Source organism: Callorhinus ursinus, unplaced genomic scaffold (genome assembly GCF_003265705.2).
Source record: "Callorhinus ursinus isolate GAN/ISIS: 27379988/994484 unplaced genomic scaffold, GSC_fseal_2.0 scaffold35, whole genome shotgun sequence".
NCBI classification, from domain to species: Eukaryota; Metazoa; Chordata; class Mammalia; order Carnivora; family Otariidae; genus Callorhinus; species Callorhinus ursinus.
Genome location: NW_027397097.1, coordinates 8779584 through 8800444, shown reverse-complemented (window position 1 = coordinate 8800444; position 20861 = coordinate 8779584). Strand labels below are relative to the sequence as shown.

The 20861-nt window shown below is 41.8% G+C and overlaps 1 pseudogene; it reads right to left on the bottom strand.

Moving 5' to 3' along the window:
* Positions 1-12275: 12275 nt before the first annotated feature.
* Positions 12276-14058, bottom strand: LOC112806124 (single-stranded DNA-binding protein 3 pseudogene; annotated as a pseudogene).
* Positions 14059-20861: the final 6803 nt, after the last annotated feature.

Sequence of the window (20861 nt, the reverse complement as noted above, 5' to 3'; positions counted from 1 at the left end):
ATTTATTTAGGTCTTCTTCAATTTCTGCAGTGTTTTATAATTTTTAGTATATAGGTCTTACAGTTTTTTTCTTAGACTTATCCTTAAACCTTTTTTATATTTTTGTTGCTATTTTAAATGAAATATTTGTAATTTGTATTTCTTATTCCTCATTGTTAATATACAGAGATACAATTGCTTTTTATATTCATCTTGTATCCTTCAACATTTACTAATTTCATCTATTAGTTTTAATACCTTTTATTGTAGGTTACAACAGATATTCTACATAGATGGCCACGTGTTCTTCAAATAAGACACTGTGACTTTGTACTTTCCAATCTGGATGCCTTTTATTTATTTTTCTTACCTTATCGCACAAGCTGGAACTTCTATTACAATGTTGAATGGAAGTGCTGATAGTAAACATCTTTGTTTACTTGTTCCTGGTAATAGCGGGAAGGGCATTTAGCCTTTCCATTAAGAGTGAGGTTAACTTAGGTTTTATTTAGATGACCTTTGTCCATTTGCAGAAGTTCACTGTCTCCACATCTCCCATCTGTTCCACCTTACCATTCTCTAAATGATCTCAACTGCTAAAGCACATTCTCTTCCTTTTGATAGTACCAAATTCTCAAAGTAAACAGGACATTATATAGAATGTATAGAAATGTGTTGTGCCTCCATCTTTCTCAGGGAAATGAGTGGGGGGAAAAGAATGTGGATGCTATACTTTAGAGTTATAAAATCCTAGTTCCAAAGAAAATTAAAACCTTTCTCTTTCTTTTTTTTTTGTCTCTTCATATTCTTATCACATCTTTAATATTTGCCCCAGCCTTTTCCTCACTAGCCCCACCCCCTCAAAAACACACATATTCAGTCAGTACCACAAAGCCCTAGTATTCTTCTTACTATATCTCTCTCAGATTCCTCTGTCTCCCTCCATTCTTCTACTACATCCCTTATTCAAGCTGCCATCATCTCCCACCTGGATTGTTCAACGAGCTCCCTACTGGTTTCCCTATTTTTTTGCCTGTGTCCCTTCAATCTGCTATCTTCCAAAGTCACTAATCTTTCAGGAAATAAAACTTGACCTTATCACTCATCTGCTTAAAACTCTTCCAATAGCTTCTCCTTAGAGTAAAGCCCCAAATCTTCACTGTACTTCTCAAGTCACTACCCATTCTGGTTTCAGCCTCAGTGGAGAGCTAGCACCTTTCCCAGTACTGTCTGCCTTGAAGAGTACTTCTCTCAGTAGGGGACCCATCCCTATTAACAGCTTAGAAGAGTTGTTAGAGCTGTAGGCATTGGAATCAAATTGCTTAGGTTCAAAGCTTTGCTCCACCAAACCATGTGATGCTGAGCCTTTTCTTAACCTTTTCATGAGTAACCCTGTTTGTTTGTTTTTTTTAAAGGATAAAAATAGTGCACAACGCATAAGGTTGTGAGAATTAAATAAGGCTTATCACATAAAAACCTTAAAACAGGTCCTCATACATAGAACACAATTTATTTTAGTTGTTATTACACTTATTCCTTGGGTATTCACTTCAAATCAGCTTCAGGAGTTAGGTGTGAGGATTAAGCAAGGCAATGTAGTCAAGATTCCTAGAAAAGTTCTGGGATGGGGTTTACCTTCTGTAAAGGGTACTTTTTTTCCTTCCTCCTAGTCTACACTAATCTCCACCTCAGGGCCCTATTTTCTCTCAAAACGTAAACAATTCTCTTCTGCATCACACCCACTTCTTTCGGTAGCACCAAGGAGGGACCACAGGTTTGAGAAGGTAGTAATTTCATTGGAGTTTGTCGTTGTGAGTTTTATTAAGTTGGCACTTTTATTTCTAAAGTAGGAGCTTTGTTTTGTTGTTGTTTTTCCTTCTTCCTCCTTTCCTTTCTTCTGTGCAGTTGCAGCTTTTAAAGACTTAATTAGAGCAATTAAAAAATACCAATTTTGCCTTTCGCCCTTTTTAATAACAAGTAAAAGTTGAGAGCCAGCTGTGGGTGAGTGCCATTTGAAAGCTGCTACCAATCTGAAATTTCATTTTTCACTGCTTCAAGGCACATTTGAAAATTAGTGCTGACACATGCAAATGAGTTTGTGATGGAGGAAAAAATATATAGATATAGTGCAAGGTGCTCTAAAGATTGTTGGGGGGAATAAAGATGACTTGTGTGGGAATTTCTGCTTGATGTTGGAGGGATGAATGAAAATTCAGATTCTCTTAGAGTTTTTACTTAAAAGAACTATGGGCACTTTGCTGGCAACCCCTGTGTTTGGAGGCTTCCTTGCTCCCTTCCTGCAGTTCTCTGACCAGTGCAAGCCTTCACACCTTTCTCAGGGTGGTCATCTTCTCCATGGTGATCTTTAGCAGGTTGTGAGTATGGAGTTGAATTCTTGCCTATTTGGGTGATGTTCTGAAGCAGGTCTATAGATTTTCTTTTTCTTCCTTAAAGTTAAAATAAATAAGAAAATTAAGTATTTTCAAACTTTTCCCCTCAAATCTCTCCAGCTAAGAAGTATCAATAGCAATTGGAATCACAGTACATATGCATTTTTTAGAGAAACCTACTAGAAATGGAGTCCGGCCAAGGAAGAGTGACAAAGATAGAGAGGACACTGGAAACCATGCCAGAGAGGTGATAGGAAGGAACGGAGTGTGTAATGTAGAAAACGGAAGAATGAAAAGGGTCACTTCAACCTGACATCAGTTTATTAAAGGAATGTTTTAGTGAAGCTCTCAGGCCTTTCTAGCTGGCAGTTCCTGGGCCCTCTCCCAGATCCAGCCCAGCTGTCCAGCTTCCTTGTTCTTGTTTGCAGCAGGAATTCCACTGGCCATCATCCCTTTCTATGGCTGCCTCCCCTCCATCCCCTATCCATTGATCTTCCCAAGTCCAACCCCCTATACATTATTATAGTTAAGTGCAAGGGCTTCCATGTCTAATGGTTCAAGATTATGCTCCACCACTTGCTGCAGAGACCTTGGACAGCCCCTCCATTCATTCATTAGTTTAGCCATGCATTCATTCTTTCGACAACTATGTATGCAGTGTTGCTCTGTGCCATTCATTCACTCCTTCTCAACCTCACTTCGATCTAGGGATAATGATAGTCCCAATCTCACCCTGTTATTGTAAGGACTAGAAATAACATATGGAAAGGGTTAAGCATAATGACTGGCACTTGGGAGGCGCTCCCGAAATGGTAGCTATTATTGTCATTTTTTTTTTCTTTCTGCAGAAAGGAGCGTTTAGGTCCCATGTGTTTTATAGGTTTCAGAGATGATCCCTCCACGAATGCGTGAGAGATAATAAAGTTAATAATTACTCAGCCAGATAAGCAGTAATATGAATGGGGAAAAGTATTTGGTGTAGAGATGGGGAAATTGAGAAGACAAGAGGAAGAGGAAGGCACCCCAGACAACTAGGATCTGCTAAAGGTGAAGCCCCTCATCTGATGATGCTCTGAGTTTTTGTTTTGTTGTGTTCATTTTCTGTTTGGGGGGAATTTTTGCCATTTGTATAAGTTACAGAACAAATAGGCCTGTTGCTTTTGTTTTGGAGATTTTGTCTTTGATCTAGTACCCCTTTAGTGGTCTGAAGATCTTTCCAGCAGGGGCCATTCCCTGCGGCATCAGGTGTCCAGGCATCTGATGGGAATGTTTGAGGGCATACTACTCCTGACCCCGCACGGGTCTCATTCTCTTGCCACATGTGACTTTCCCGTGACACTCTGGTCCCTCCCATCACAGGTCTGCCCTGTTTCATAGTAACTTGTATACTTCTCATAGTTCTTCCTCACCCTGAAGCCAAAAGTTGGAGAGCAAAGTCTCGAACCTGTTCATCTCTTCATTGCCTGAAGTTCCTGGCACGTAGTAGGTAACCAGCAAGAGAATCAAATAGGCTATGCTAGGATAGGTTACCGCAGGAAGAAATAAGACAGGATAGGGCGTGACAGAATGGGACAGGACAGGATAAGCTAAGGTAGGGTAGGGTGGGGAAGAACAGAAGAAAATAAAAACTCAGAGCTGGCAGAGATGTACAAAGTAGAGCATACTTGATACTGAAAAATAAAGTTTACATTAAAAAGCTTTGCAGAATTCAGTGGATTACTTATTAGATCTTGGAGCAGGAGTGAAAATTTCTAGTTGAAAAATCAACTATATTGATTTTCTTTTCATTTGTTCTGTTTTTGGCAGGAGTTGTTTTGTTTTAGTGGATAGTCTTCAGGTGGTTGTACTTTTTTTAACCATTCTTTGTAAGCCTATACAAACACTTAGGCAGTATCTAAACAGCCAAAGAGAATGTGGAGTTGGTAATGGACCAGCTGCTACCCAATATTGCCCTTTAGTTGTGCTTTCACTTTATTAGATCATAATAAGCTCAACTAAAAATGTTTTAATATGTCTGCATTACTTAACAGTCTGGGAATAATTTTAATTATTATTGAGTTTATCATTGTGACTATGGTACACTCTTCCTTTGAATTCCTGGAGACTATTTAAGATGCAAATGGTGCTAGCTTGATGAATAATTGTTGGGATTGGAAATTCACAGTTCAGCCCCTCCCTGCCAAACACACACACACAGACACACAATAAAATAATTTCTTAAAAATGAACATAGAATGAATCCTATTAATATTCAGCAAAAACAGCAGTTGGTAACCACGCAAGGCATGCTGCGTGAAAACAGAACCAGGCCTCACAGAGACAACTGGGCAAATGAAAGCTCAGTGTCTACTGAAGGATGTGACTGGAGAAATTGTCTATATATAAGGAGGATTAATCAGAGGAGGGGGACTGAGGTGAAAAGGAGGGGGAGCCATAGATTCAGCAGCAGTCTAAGCAGCAGGTAGTAGTTGAGGCCAAGTGGGTAACAGCAAATCTCAAAGCTGATCTCCAGGTGTTAACTCAGATCCCTGTTTCTAACCAGATTATGATCTTGCAAATTCCAGCCCTGGGAATGGGAGTTGTAAAGACCTAGGAAACAAATGAATTGGGTCTCAGGGTAGAGGCAGTTCTAGAAGGAATAAAAAGTGCTAGAGAAGAGAGGGCAAAGTCCCCTTTGGCCCCTGAGCCAAAGTCAAAGTTTTATTCAAGCCCATGATCTGATAGGGCTGAGGTTCCTGCTCAGGAACTGTATGAGTGGTTAATCTTACGTGTAGGCATACCAGAATAGGCGGATATAAGAGACAGCCTGGAGAAGACAAAAGCTGGTATGCACTTGAAATCTTCATCACTAATAATTCAGCACTTCTCAGATCTAGTTCATCAGAATCACCACACCAAATTCCTGGGGACTAGGAATCTAAGTCTTTAAAACGTCCCTTTCAGGTAATGCTACTGATCAGCCAGTTTTGCAATCCCTGCCCTAAGGGGAAACCCATCCTTGCTACTTAATATCTGGGGCTGGGAGGTTAATCAACATGCTTATTTTGGCTTCTGCCTGAAGATCCTCCAGCTGTTTTTTCCTTCTAGGAAATATTACAAGAGGGAAATACTCTGAGCTGCATAATTGCATAAAATTTTGATGAGAAGCATTCTTAAATGCATCAAAGGTGCATAGAATGAAAATTCCTAGAGGCGTGGGGCACAGGAATTTGCATGCTTAAATTTCCCACTTGAATCTTACTGAAAATCATCAGTGCCAGCTTCTTGGACGTGGGGTAGGTACTTCGCTAAAGTGCCTAGCACATGAAGATGCAAATATCTATTCCACTGATTTTATGTATTATATTTTGCCTTTTAATGACGATTTCTTATTTATACTTTTATACTTGACATAAAAGAATAATCGAGATAGAATTTGGGAAGCAAAGCCACTAACATGCCCATGATGTCTGCAATATGCCAGGGACTGCACTGGGTGATTTACAAATCTTCTCACCATTAATTCTTCGTTGACATGTTCAAAGCAGTGCCCAGCATTTAGAGGGCCTCAGTGATGGTCAGGTGAAGGGCTTCCCTACAAAAAAAACCCATACATTTAACCTTAGTACTTCCTCTATTATGGTCATTTTTAATCCAATAAATAATTAGCAACTAGTAAGCACCTACTATTATTTCTAGGCACGATGCTAGTTGCTGGGGGTAAGATAGTCAATAGTGTAACTATGAGCTAACACCCTACTGGGAAAAGAGATATAAACCAATAGTTGCCCAATTAATCAATTAAAATTATGACAGTGCTGCAAAGTGAAAGCACACACTAGTTTGAGAACCCAGACCCGGTGTACTGACCTGTCTAAAGAAAGTCAGGGAAGGTTTCCATTAGGAAATGACATTAGAGGGGCTGACCTCCCACCAGAGGGATCAGCTCGTGCATCCCTCCAGGGCAGCACACACCTTACCTTTAAGGTGCCCTGAAAAATATAGCAAATACAGGACACTGAAAGGAAAGAAAGTACTTTTCACATTAGAATGACCTGGATCAGCTTTAATTTATGAGTCTTGGGAATGGAATTCAGAGGAGAAGAATGAAACTTGCTCACACCTTTTCCTAAAAGCTCTACTAAGGAAAAAAAAAAAAAAAAGCTGGGGCTGCAATACAATTGTATGAAGATGTGATCTTGGAGCTGTAGCAGCAGTTTTGTTACCATGAGATAGATGACTATCCGAGGATAAACGTTCAATGCTCAAGGATGTCACAGTGGAAAGATTAAAAAAAAAAAAAGTCTTTAATGGCATCATCGAGCCACTTCCCAACTCTGGAACAATCTATCTCCAGATAAATGTGTTAATTATTTAAGGCATTCTTTGTCATATGCTCCATGACTTGCAGCTATATCCTGACTAGTAGAACAGAGTTGGCAAAAGAAATAAACTAGGGCACCATTACCCCATTTGACACCTTTGTGTAAATCAGAAAATGTGCTTCTTCCTCCAGATGGATTTCAGGTCCCATTTCCTTTGTCAGGTGCCCTCGTCCCATTATCGATCACCAACTTGCCTCATTAAGAGACACATGGGAGAGCTGTTTCCGTTCAAGGGACTCAGGTTAAAGTTACTAAAGTCGCTAAAGCGGGGGAGGGCAAGGAGAATTCCTTTTGCTTTCTGTCACTTGTTGACTGAATTTGATTTTTAATGGACTAGCTAAAATTTGGGCTGTTGTTATTGTTATTGCTTTTCATTTTAAACAATTTGTTTTTAACTCCAAATCTAGTATTGTCCATTATTCAACAGTGTACCCCAGAACACAATTCTGGGGGAAAAAAGGAAATGACATTAAATGACGTTGTTTATTAGGGTCAGTAGAGGAAAAGCTGTGTTCTGGTAGCACTTAAGAGAAGATACTGAGAAGAATATTAATTTACATTTGACTTCAACATTTTCCTGCCCAGAAAAGGGCCAAACAACAGTTCCTTTAACCTACCTCATGGATCCCAGAGGGGATTTTTGAGGTAGTATCTGCCTGGTCCATCCGCTCCCAACTCCTGGGGGCATTTGCCTGGGCCATCTACCCCCAACTCCTGCAGTGCCCCCATATCTGTAATTAAGGGGACTGCCATCTTACTCACCTGCCTCCCCAGCCTCTCTGGGATCTCACCTCAATCAGTCCTCATGTTCCCAATACCCTCTGCTGTTTGAGTCCGTTCTCTCTTTCCCCCAGGCCCTCCCTTCCCTGAGGTCTCAGTTTCTCAGATTTCTACCTTTTGATCAGAAAGAGTTTGGTTCTGGGGCGCCTGGGTGGCTCAGTCATTAAGCATCTGCCTTCGGCTCAGGTCATGATCCCAGGGTCCTGGGACCGAGCCCCGCATCGGGCTCCCTGTTCAGCGGGAAGCCTGCTTCTCCCTCTGCCACTCCCCCTGCTTGTGTTCCCTCTCTCACTCTCTCTCTCTCTGTCAAATAAATAAATAAAATCTTAAAAAAAAAAGAAAGAGTTTAGTTCCATCCCATTCAGTAAAGCTATTATTTGTGAAGGCCCACTATGTACCAGGTTAGGTATATCGAGTTTTTTAAAAAAAAAAGTGCTGCTGATCTCAAAGATTTCCTTGACTCCACAAGGAGAAACACATAAACCAATATATTATAACACAGTTTGGAAGGTATCAATACAAGCAATGATTATTGATGGTGATGATTATGATGATACTCAAAAGGCTCTGGACATCATTCATTCAATAACAGGTATTTATTTAACACCCACTATGGGGGTGAATAATTATGGTGGATGAAATGAACATGGTTCATGCCCTTGTGGAGTTTATAAGGGGAGTGAAAGGCAATAAATATAACAAACAAATTCGTACTTTTAAATCATGGTAATATCAGTGAATAAAACCAACAGGGAGAATAATGGGGAGGGGATACCTGCTCAGGTTGAAAAGTGTCTGTTTGGAATTAGATATTTTAGGTAGAAATCATGTATCTGCAACTTCCTCACGGTATGATCTTAAGGAAATTACTTAGACTTAGTTTCCTCAAAATGAGAATAATAATTGTACTAAGATCTAATGTACGAATCAAATGAGATAATAATTATATAAGGATTAGAGAACTCCTGTTCTACACGGTGAGCACTCAGTAAAGCTTGGCATCGTCATTCTATTACTGCATCACTTTTTAAACTTCTTGAGCTTCCAATGCGTCTTCCATAAAATGAAATAACAACATCGAACTAAGAGGGCTGTGAATATACTCTGCCTGATGCATCATATGGTGGGATTATGAAGGTGTTCATGTGATTATCACCATCATTCTTGACATTGTTTAAGCTCAGTATTGTGTTTCTCATAGCAAGCAGTTGTGGATGAAATATATTAAAAATATATGCTTCATTAAGAATAAGTTGATAGGAGGTTGAGGTATCCAGGTGGGTAGCTGCTCGCCACATGTATCTGCTAGCATGGACATTTCAGGTACAGAAGATTTCCATCATCATAGAAACTTCCATTGAACAGTAAGAATCTGGAATTCTAGACACAAAAGAAAAAAGTTTATACTGTATAAGGACACCTCAGCACAAGATATTAGGGGTCTGGTGGGCCTTTGGAGGCCACTTTAACCATTCCTCTGGAATATGTGCTGTTAACCTCTCATATTTGGGCTGCATATGCAGTTTTTAAACCATTTTTGCACATCCATTACTTCATTTGTCCTTAACAACCATCCCTGAAGTAGGAAGGAAGGATATCATTATCTCCACTTTACACTGGAGAGAAATAATTAACAAGAGTCGTAGTAGTACCAACTGCCGACACTAATTGAATGCTCACCTCTGGTTTTATATTAAATATGGTGCCAAGTGCTTTAGCGCTTTTAATGAAATAACAAAGCTCAGAGAGGTGAAGTGACTTAACTGTATACACTCAGTGAACTGGGGACATGATTTGCACTTCTAGCCCAGTGCTTTCCAGCACATCTCTGTTCTTGTTTACGTGAGTTAAATTCCGGCTCTCCATTATTAGAGACAAAGTTTGCCCGGTGACTAATTTGTCAGAGCAGGACATGCAATAGGGGCTCAGCAATCAGGGGCATGTCTACTTGATCTTCCTACCCATGGAACTTCCAAACGGCTTGCCCTCTCTCCTGCTGAAACAGTGCACTGCATGAAGATGGACTTTTATTCCCATTCAGCCTTGTGTCCTTGTCAGCAGCTGCAGGAACAGCTGCTCTCCTCTCGGGGCTACCCTCTCCCCCTGCTCCCTGCTAATTGCTACCAACTAGTAGAGCAGCTATGAATATTATAGGCCTTGTCCTCTTCAACAGCCTCCATTCAGCTGTTGTTATTCCCGGCCCTTCTTGTTCAAGAATTCAGATCTGTTCTCTTTGGGTGATTAATTCTAGAATCTAATTGTTGGGTATTTCAAAACCCCATCCAACACACTTTAAATCACTGTGTTGTATATAACCTGAAGCATTCCTAAGCAGGCATAAGCCTGAAAAAAGTCACCAATAATCTGAAATATGTTTACTGAGGGCCTATTATGTGCCAGACACTGAACTGGGCACCAAGTCTGACCCTGAATTTTCAGGCCCAAGGGGAGGCCTGGTCCCCCAAGAAGGACCACGTGTCCTATGTCTAAATACGTAAAGTTATAAAATCAAGCTAACTGTTAAATAAAATATAGTCTATCCTCTACCATTGACAAATCTAACTTCAAAAAAACCCAGACGCCAAGGTTCTACTTTAGAATTCTCTAGCTCTTCAGAGTTCCATGCTGCAAGAGGACTCAGTTCACATGCACATAGATACTTCCACCCACATGCCCAAGCCCATCCAGACCTCCACAGGAAGAGACTCCGTGGCCACTCGTCAAGCCTAGGAAGCATAGACAAGCAGGTACACACCTGCAACTCTTGGAAGGGTGGATGTGGGAAAGAGGCTTGTGCAGGGTTGGGGCAATGTGTATATATGTAATGCCTAACAAAACATCAGGTATATAGCAAGATATATCACTAATTAATAGCTATTATTACACCATCATATATGGAATGAACTATGTAGAGTTTATTTAAAAGCTACATAGGCATAGTACATACAACAAAGCACAAATAATATATCATCTGGCTCCAGCATTATTTCAGTGCCTTCTCACTAGGGCCTCTAAAATTCCTTACCCAGGACTAACTGGAGCATTAGTTCCTTTCCTCTTTTTCATTAGCCTTGTGTTTTGTAGCAGTCCACTTTTTGGTCCATGGCTATGAACATCTCCTTCCTACCACTGAGGACTGGACACACTCTGGCATTAAGGTTGATGCCACTTAGAGCTATTTCTCATTCCTATTTTCAGTTGTCCAAATTTTTTACTTTAAATACAGACCCTTTATTGATTGCACTAATATAGCTCTAATTAATACTGTTTTCCCAAAGCATGAGGACTGTGCTAGTGTATGAGAAGTCAAACTCTCTGCTCAGTCCCCACTGCCTCCCCAGGGTTTTGTTCTTTCCTTATAATACATCATGGAAGTAGATTACCTGTATCTCATTCTACATATGTGGGAGGTGTGTGTGTGTTTGTGTGTGTGTAAAGTATTTTTCTCCAACCTTTGAACCAGGAACACACACACACACACACACACACACACACACACACACACGCACACACATGTTTTTTTCTAATCCATTTCAACACAGTATTTTTTTTCTATTGTAAATGCTTCTGTCTTAGAGAATGTAGGTTATGAAGAACAGAATACTTCAAGTCTTGTTAAAAAATTTCTTTATTTGTTTTTGATGAATGAAGAGGAATTTCATGGAACCCAAGTATAGAAAATCTCTCCTCTTCTTCTTCTTTCTCTCCCTAGGTAAGACCTTTAACCCCTGGTCCCTCAAGTAATAGCCTTCATGAGATTTTGGATTGGTGAAATCCCAAACTTGGGTCCCATCTTTTTTTTTTTTTTTTCCCAATAATCCGCACAAGGTCTTTTTTCAGGCAGATGGTATCTCACATAGTATGATATACATGGATCAGGGAGGGAGGGAGAACAGACAGCAGCTACAGGGGTGTGGGGAGGAGGGGCTGTAAATGTACAAAGAATTCAGGTGTCTTCAGGGCAAGACACAGAGGTTTCGATGGGAGCGGTGAGGTGAGGGAGGCCGTGAGTCACCCCTCCTGGGAGGGGACAGGCTCCACTGTCGCATTTGTCGGTTTTTGAAAATAAAAACAGGACCGAACCAGCACGTCTGTTTGATTGGTGTCCCCCGCCCCCCACAGCTATTCCGAAGTCTTTCCATCCAGTTCCAAGCGTATACAGAGCAATTCTGGTCAATTTCCCATCTTTGAAAAAGAAGCAAGAATCAAGAGAAAAAAACCCAAAAAACAAAAGAAAACCCAAACTCCAGCCCCACGGTGCCCACACACATGACGAGGACGATGCGAGCCAGGGCCACAGGACGAGCACGCAGGGGTCACAGTTGCCATGTCCCAGGTCATAGCCATCCTGTCGGGGGCGGCCTCCCCCACTGCGCTCCGCCCAGGCCACCGCCCAGCTGGCAGGATTCTCGCTGGGAAGACTGGGGTGGGGGCTGAGCACGGGCGGGGGAAGGTCCAGAGAGAGAGAGGAGGAAGCGGTCCTGGGAACACAGTGCATGCCACCAGGTCACAGCGCGTCTCCGCCGTGGCGGAGTCCTGAAAGCGGTCGGGTGGTCGGGCCCCTCGGGCCACATAGTGGGGGGGGGACGGTTCTGGGGTCCCACGTGTGCAGCTGCCGGCACCACCTCGGCCAGGAGAAATCAAGGAAAACCAAAACAGGTTCCTGACCCTCCCTTGCCCATCCGCACGAACCAAAAACCCCAAGTGGAGAAAGGTGACTTTCTTTTCTCTTTCCAAAAAAGGCCTTTTGAAAGAAACCACCGATTGTAAACTGCCCAGTTTATTATTATTATCATTATTTTTAGATGGCTACAAAGACAGCGTGAGACCTCACACCTAGACTATAGCTTTCCTGGTGGAAGGGCTTGGGTACAGACAGACAGCAGGGCTTCGGGTTTTTTTTTTTTTTGTTTTTTTTTTTTTTTTTAAAAAAAAAAAAAAAAGGGTTGGATGGGGGTGGGGGGGGGGGGGCTTGCTAAAAGCTTCCATTTTTAAAAATTTTCCCCCCAAAAAACCCCCCTGAAAACAAATTAAAAAATCCCAATAACGGTAAAACCCCAAACAAACAAACAAAAAAAGTGTCACGTACATAAAAGGTCCTTTTGGGAATGGGCAAGGGGTGGGATTTTTCTGGTCACTGACTTGAAATATATTTTTATTTTGAGTTTTGTCCTTCATGTTTTATGGAATAAAAAGTTCGGCCTTTTTATTGCATGAAACTAAAACTGGGACAGGTGGGGGGACTGGAGGAGGAGGGTGGGGGCTGAGGGGGAGCAGGGAGACGCCCCTCCCCAGCTCCTGGGTAATGACACCTCACTTCTTCTTGCATAATTTCTGGCATCTTCCCGCCTGAAATGCCGGCTCTCTCAGCGTCTCGGAGAAGAGGAGGGGATCACACGCTCATCGTCATGCTTGGAGAATAATTGTCATTCTGGAAGGAGTGGAGGAAGTTCCCTCCTAGCTCACCGTCGTCCCGAGGGGTGCCTGGAGGGTTGCTAATGCCACTTATGTTGTTAGAATTTTTTGGAAGTCCATCTATGTCACCTGACCTTAACGATCCATTCATGTGGTGTGGCTCCATGCCGCCCATGCCTCCCATCGGGCCGTCCGAGCCTGGACCCATCGGGAAGTTGGACCGGCTGCCTCCAGGCGGCACCGGATTAATCATTGTGTAGATGTTGTCACTGGAATTTGTTGAATCTGCAGGACTAGGCATGATGGGTGTTCCTGGGGGGCCACCACCACCAGGAGGTCCCACGTAGGTACCAGGTGATGAGGAGGAGTATGGAATTGAGTTAGCACTGTTAGGATTTGGCCAGGGTCTGCCAGCTCCCGGACCCATGTTAATCCCGGGCATGGCGGGGCCGAGGGAGTTGGGTGGTGGTCTCGTGCCGCTGCCATAATTCTGTGGGCCGGGCCCCATGGGCCCCATGCCTCGGGGAGGGTTCATTCTCTGCATTGATCCTCCCATGTTGGGGTGCCCTTGTTGTCGGGTGGGATCCATGGAATTGGGCAGCAGTGGCTGGGTCCCAGGAACTCCTCCCGGAGGCTGAAAGAAACCCGGCGGGATGGGGCCTCCCGGCATCCCATCGTTGGGGGGAATGTTGCCAAGCACGGGGCTCGGGGCGGCTGCCGCACTGTAATCATGAAAGGCTTTTGCTTCACTCGAATGTTCACAAGTGTCTCGCCTTTCAGGAGCTGCACAGTAAAGGTCCCAAAATACGCACCACCACGAGTGCAAAAACCCAGGCGGTTCTCCCAACGTGATGTTTTTTTCCCATCGAATCTCCGACAAGAAGGTCTGTGCAGATTTCTGTGCTCCTACGTGCAGTAAATATTCGTAGACGTATAAAGCTAACTTTTCCCGAGCCTGCCCGTCCGAGGGCACCGCCGAGCCTTTGCCTTTGGCAAACATGGTTTGCAGAGAAGAGGGCGCCGAGCCTCGCCGCCGCCGCCGCCGCCGCCGCCGCTACCGCTCCGGCTGCTCCCGAGCTGCCCCCTCGCTCCCGGCCCCCTCCCCGGCCTCGCTCGCTCGCCCGCTCGCGCTCTCCTCCCCATCTTTTCTTAATAGTACTGTTTCAGTGCCCAACACCTTCCAACTCCAAGTTTTTTAAAGAGAGAATCCAATTGGCTCAGCTCATAGGTTCACCTGTCCAGCTATGGTCCAATCAACTTTGGTCATAGCAACACTTCAACTATGTGTGGTTTTAGATAAAAGACTTGACCCTGTAGAATAAAATCACGTTGTCTGTGAAGCACAAATAATCATTCTTAACTCACAGTCAGTGGGGTTGATAATGTTATCCTTTTCCTTTATTATATTACTCAATTATTCATTGATCATCCATTTCACCCAGAAAAATGGATATTCATCATTCATATTTCTTAAATTATATTTAAATTATTTTTTCCTCAAATTTTATAGTACTTTTTAGGAAAATAAAAATAAAATATACCAATAAGCTCAATATTCCAGGAAAAGTATAAATGTGGATGACTATATTGTAAATTATCCGAGAAAAAGGAAGAACTGATAATTATAAAATTAACTCAACAATCACTAATACTGCCATTTAGTTTTAGGCCCTTTAAGAATTATTTTAACAAGTTCAACTTTTCTCTGTGTGGTATAACACATAAACTACAAAATCATAAGATTTTTTTTCCCCTTTGATCAGCATCTCTTGATGTATCCCAAGATCTTGAACCATAGGGGGAAAGAAGACAAATGTTTTCCTAAAACCTAATATGTCCTGGTCCCCAGTCCATATATGCTCCTTTAATCCTGACTGCAGCCTGGGTAAGGATGTAGGAGAGTTAAGATACGTGTGGAAGATGATGGAATTCTCACTTCCCTTTACAAAAGGGTTATTTTGTTTCCATAAACCACTGAGGGATAACAGTGATAGAGATTTCATGAAATAAAAAAAAAATAGATTTTTCTTTCATAAATACTAGATTTACTTTATTAAACCATGCTCTAAAGTCATTTTGTTCTAAAATAACAAAGAGGGGTGAATCCCCTGGAATATGGGGAACTTGCTGAAAAAATATGACTTATTGTAGACTGAAATTGCCTCTGTATCTGTACCTAGAAATTAGATATCCAATCATGGTTCTTTACTATTCTTTGAAAAAACCTAATAGTGTTATTCAACATTGGAAGTAACAACCTTCCATCAGGCAGCTTCTCTGTGCCAAGTTCTGTGCCTGGCATGGGGTGAGTCCTGAATGCCATGCTCTTACACATAAGTGTCTGTTCGGATAATGAGAACTAATTCTCAATCATTTTCTCTCTCTTGCTGATGAAACTCTACAATTTATAGAATTATTAACATTCTTTATAAGTCTTAGGAGGACAAGAAAGTGGAGTTCAATGCAGAATAAATACCCCAGCTCTGCAATATTAAACAATTATCTCTAGATTTGTTTGTGCTGTGCAAAAGTGGTAGTGAAGGACCAGTAAATGTTCCTTATTTAGCATCTTTGTGTTTAAGTGCTCCTCACACGTTATAATGTCCACACAGGCCCAGGCAGTATCTGGGAGTGTTCATCACTATTTGAAAGTCTTGGGGTGGGGATTCTGGAATGAGGAAGGGGAGGAGAGGGGGGTGTTAGTGGATACAGGCAATATGCTTACTTGATTTTACTCCAGACTCAGACCCTGGAGACAAGCTCACAGGCTGAGCCTAAAAAGATTCTTCCTTTCCTCTCAAGCCATTTTTTTTTTAATCCACATGCAATGTTGGTATCTTCACCACAGTCATCCTAGTACATTATATATGTGACAGAGATAAAGCAGAGCCATGATAGTTTCCCTATTTACATGTTAAGGCTTTAAAGATAAGGAGCTGAGGAATTAAAATGCATAGTTGACTTCAGAGTCACTACCGGGCATCATGCTTCAAACACAGCCACTGCCTGAAGACTCAAATGCAGGGAGGGGCTGGGGTGACTGCTCTTTACTCACCATGTGACCTTGAACAAGTCTTATATCCTCTCTGAGTATCTGGTTTTTCATCTATAAGGTTATGTATCTGTCTTGCTGTGGGAACAGGAAGGATGTGAACAGAGGTGATACTCAAAAGACTTAACATTTGATGAAGCATGTGTACTGTGTAATCAGAAGGGATTGAGACCTTAACACTCTGGCAGGGTCCAAAGGCCTCCATTGTGCTGTGCCATGTATTAACCCTTTGGGTGCTCAACCAAAGAGAGGTGGAGGGGATCCTAAAGAAACAGCAGGGGCCTGGAGATGGGGTCAGACGGGAGGGATAATGATAGTCAATTGTCTTGGAGCAACAGCTGTTTACCAATCTCAACAGAATTATTTGAATACTTTAACAACTGATCCTGCTATTCCTGTACAAACCAGCTTAAAAAATAGCCTGTGTTTGAAAATTACATAAACTTGTCTATGTAAAGTATTTAGCATTTGGTCCCACTCAGAAGTAGGCCCCCAGCAAATGTAGCTTGCTTCTTTCCTCTCCCTAGCTGTTTGCCATGCAGCCCACCAGGTCCCTCTGTGGTGTACAACATCATTACTTAGATCCTCGTCTACATAGCCTATCTCTCTTCACAATGGGTTTTTATAGACGTGAAAAGTTACAGGTTGATTCTCAACACCTTGAAGTCAAAGTACTTGCATGCCTTTGCAGATACAACTCCACCCTGGCTTTTGAACTGGCAGTGTGGTTGGGGTTGAGACCAGAACTCTTCAGGGCATGAGGTGGTTCTGACATGGTGGAGACCAAAGACCACAGGAATCACCAGACCTCAGGTGGAAGATGACGGTAAGATTTTGGACAAGCTGCTTCCCTTAGGGGAGCCTCAGCCTCTTGCCTGAAAAAAAGGAGGAATTCTGGCTGAGATTAGTGGTTCTCAGCCTTGGAAGCTCAACCACCTGGAAGCTTTAAAATAATATCTGTATACCACTCCCAGAGACTCTGATTTAGTAGTTTGGGGTGAAGCCTAGACTTTTGGGACTTTTCAAAGTCCCCTGGGTGATTTTGATGGGTAGCAAAAATCGAGAACCTCTGGACAAGAGGATCTATAAGCTTCAGTCCTGCTCAATATATTCAATTAGCCCCTGATTCTGCATGCCCTTAAAGCCCATCAGAAAACTGCATTCATGTGGCGCTCTCTTAATGATCAGGCAACAGGAGGCCTGAGAGCTAATGAATAAGAGAGCTTTAGTGTTTATCCTATGCGTATAGCTTCTGCTGTGTTATCACCAGAAATTACTTTTGGATAAGTTTGGTATTTTTTGTTGTTGTTTTGTCTTGTTTTGTAGACATTTTGTTAAAGCTGACAATTTCTCACACTGAAACTAAAATGGCGATTTATTGTGATTCCATCATCTCTGCGGAATGACTGAGAAAGGACAAAATTAGGTTACAATGTGTAGTTGGCCTGACAAAATTGTCTTTTCTTAGCTAAACTCCTCTCACTAACTCCTACTATCGCTGATTCCAGGGCTTTGCAAGGCTTTTTAACAGAATTACATAGAAATTCATGTGCCTGATGGATAGTTCTACAGGGAAATGGTGAGATATTAAGACTGTAGGGTAAGCTGGTCTCTAATGGTATTAAGTTCAACACGTGTTGGCTTCTCAAGTGACTTTTATGAACTAATAACCACAGAGTGGTGAAGGACGACGACCAGGTTCAGACGTAGCTCCACCACTTACTGTCTGAATGCAGAGGCCTTGCATATAGCCAACACTAGTTCTTGTTTATCCTTTGATGTAGCAATTAACATGTAAGAAAATATAAAATGGCAGCCACGAGAAACATGAAGAATCTCAGAGGAGCAGACTTTTAAAGGCTAAGAAAGGACTCTCATTTAGTTCTCTCCTTTCAAAGACCCAGAAACTGAGCCCAGGGAACTGAAGTGAATTCCTCAGGGTTACACAGCTTGTTACCTGGCAGAGCTTACACTTGAACCAAGCTCATCTGGCACCCAGCCCAGGGCTCTCTCCTGTGTGTGTCACAGCAAACCAAATGGAAACCAGGATTGCAATCAGATGCAAGAAAACCCCTGCTACAGTAGCTTAAACAAGTAAGAGATTTGGCTTTTGAATGTAGATTGGGGGTAGGGGCCTGGGGCTTGTGTGGGTGCTCGCTAATGCGCTCAGGGACCCAGACTCCTCGTTTTCAGCTCTGCTATCCTCAGCATCCTCTGCAGCCTGACTACCTCAGCCCAAATCCTGCCTTTATCACTTGTTAACTATGAAAATTTGGACAAGTTACCTCATCTTTCTATGTCTCAGTGTTCAAATTTTAAAGTAATAATTGTTATAAGATTTAAATGAGTTTATCTATAGAAAGTGATTAGAAACATCTAGCTTAAAGTCTAATTATGTTAGCTATTGTTAAGGTTGTAGTTTCTGTTACAAGATAGCTGCAGTACCATCAGCCATCATTCCTGCTTTCCAGACAGACAGACAGACAGAAATGCCCTTTCATTGTCAAACTTTGTCTTTTCTCTTTCTTTCTTTCTTTCTTTCTTTCTTTCTTTCTTTCTTTCTTTCTTTCTTTCTTTTTTTTTTTGAGAAAGAGAGAGTGTGCACGAGTGGGAGGGTAAGGGCAGAAGAGAGCGAGAGAGAGAATCTCAGCACAGAGCTCAGTGCTGGGCTCGATCTTACAACCCTGAGATCATGACCTGAGCCAAAAGCAAGAGTCCAACACTCAACTGACTGAGCCACCCAGGCACTCCTAAACTTTATCTTTTCATTCAAGAAAACAAGCACCATCATTGAGAAATCCCTCTTGCACCTCATTGGGCAGAACTAAGCCACATGCCTATACCTGTCTGAAAAATGTATAGGAGACCACATATGTAGACATGTTGCCATCCTCAACAAAACAGTGGGTTAGTAAGTAAGAGCAGGGTGCATGGATTGAATACAAATTCTCCAGTGATCTTAGGATCATTGCTAATGCCAATGGTCTTCACACTTCCTAACTATAATTTGACCTGAGGATCCCTGCCCTGCCTAACTCAGGAGTGTTTGTGCAAATCAACGGATGTGTCATGAGGTATTTTGTCAGCTCCAGAATAATCTGCAAATATTTCTCTGTTTAGCTACTTTAGGTAGTGAGAGCACAGCCTTATCCCCCAAAACATGCTGATTGATAGACATAAAATGATGGTGTTCCCGAAAAAAAAGAGGAGGGTGGATTTAACTGCATAATGTAAGAAAAAGCAGGTTGTCCCAAGATGCCAAATTCCACTTGGTGTCTTCCTGTGTCCTACTGAAGGGCAAATCCTATGGCTTGGGGATGCAAGGCCGGAGGGTCAGTGAGGACAAGCCAACACCGTAAGCAGCATACTCTGGAAAACTCTTTATCTCTCCTTATAAGACACATTAGGTAAGCACTTATTCCACATTTCTTAAGACATAGGAAGTAGCCTTATCCTCATTGAAAAGAGTGAGCAAATCTCATATCTCAAAATAGTCAAAATGATTAGTGAGTGTGTATAAATATGTTAGTGAATCTATGACTAATTTCACGTGTGCATGTTTTTGACTTCTGTGAGTATACACTCGTTGTGTTTACCCATCCCTTCACAGATCTTTTGTGTTTCCTGTGCTAATATATGTGTGTGTGTATAAGAACCTGTAATCTTACAGTCAAATTACTTTCAGACATTATTAAATCCAATTCTTAATATTTAACTACCAGCATTATGCTACTGAGCAGTAAATTGTGGTGCTTTCCTGAGATGTAATGACTTCCTTGTCACTAGAGAAATTCAAGCAATATCTGAACATCCACCTAATGAAGCTGTGGTAGAAAGAATTCAAGTTTCAGAGGCTGAACGGGGGGGGGGGGGGGCAGCAGAGGGGGGGGGAAGAACCAGATTAAATGAATCTTAAAATGAGGATTTTGAATTTTATAATGTGTAAGTGTATGAAGTTCCAGCTCTATCATATAGATATAAATCAAATCTTCAGTATTCTCATCTCAACTAGATATGGATGCAAATATGGATTCATATTGTGTTATATGTCATGGAATACTTTCATTTTGCATTACTATATCCTGATTTGTATCCTTTTTTTCTGAGCTAATTGGTAAAAAATCAACCTCACCTTTTCTGAACAAAAAGAAACAATAGACATCATTTGATCTAATACAATCATTTCACAGACTGAAGCTGAGTTCAAGAGAAAGAGATGTACTTAAGGTCATTCAGCTAGACAACATCATCAGTTTTTTCATTTTACTTTCAAAAATATGTACCAAAATGGATATTCTTTCTTTATGAGGCTTGACTCGGTATCTGAAGGATTGCCTCTGAAAGAAGCCTCAGGTAAATTAGTCAAATTAGTACGTTCACAAAGAGATAATATCAGGAAGAAATTTTTTCAAGTTATCTTTCAACAAAAGGAATGACCTGTCTGGGAAAGGTGGGCATTTCTCTTTACCACGGGGTGTTCAGTCTGTTCAAACTTAGCAGACATGTTACAAAGAAGATTCTTGGAATGGCTACAAACATTGGTTAAACTGATGGTAGCTACAGTAAGAGATGAACTCTGAAATCTCAGAAACTTCACACAATAGCAATATATTTCTTATTCATGTAAAGTCCATTCAGAGGCAGGGACTGAAATGCTCTGCTCCATGCAGTCATTTAGAAACTTAGGATGATCAGGCTCAGCCATCTTCAACATGGGGCTTCCAAAGTCACCTGGGCATCAGCATCCCAGTTAAGAGAAGAGAATTAGATGTCTTTCATAGGCCACACCTGAAAGTGGAACATCACTTCCTCCTATATTCTATTGGCCAGAACTCAAATCACATGGCTGTATTCAACTTTAAGGGAGGCCGGAAAATGCAA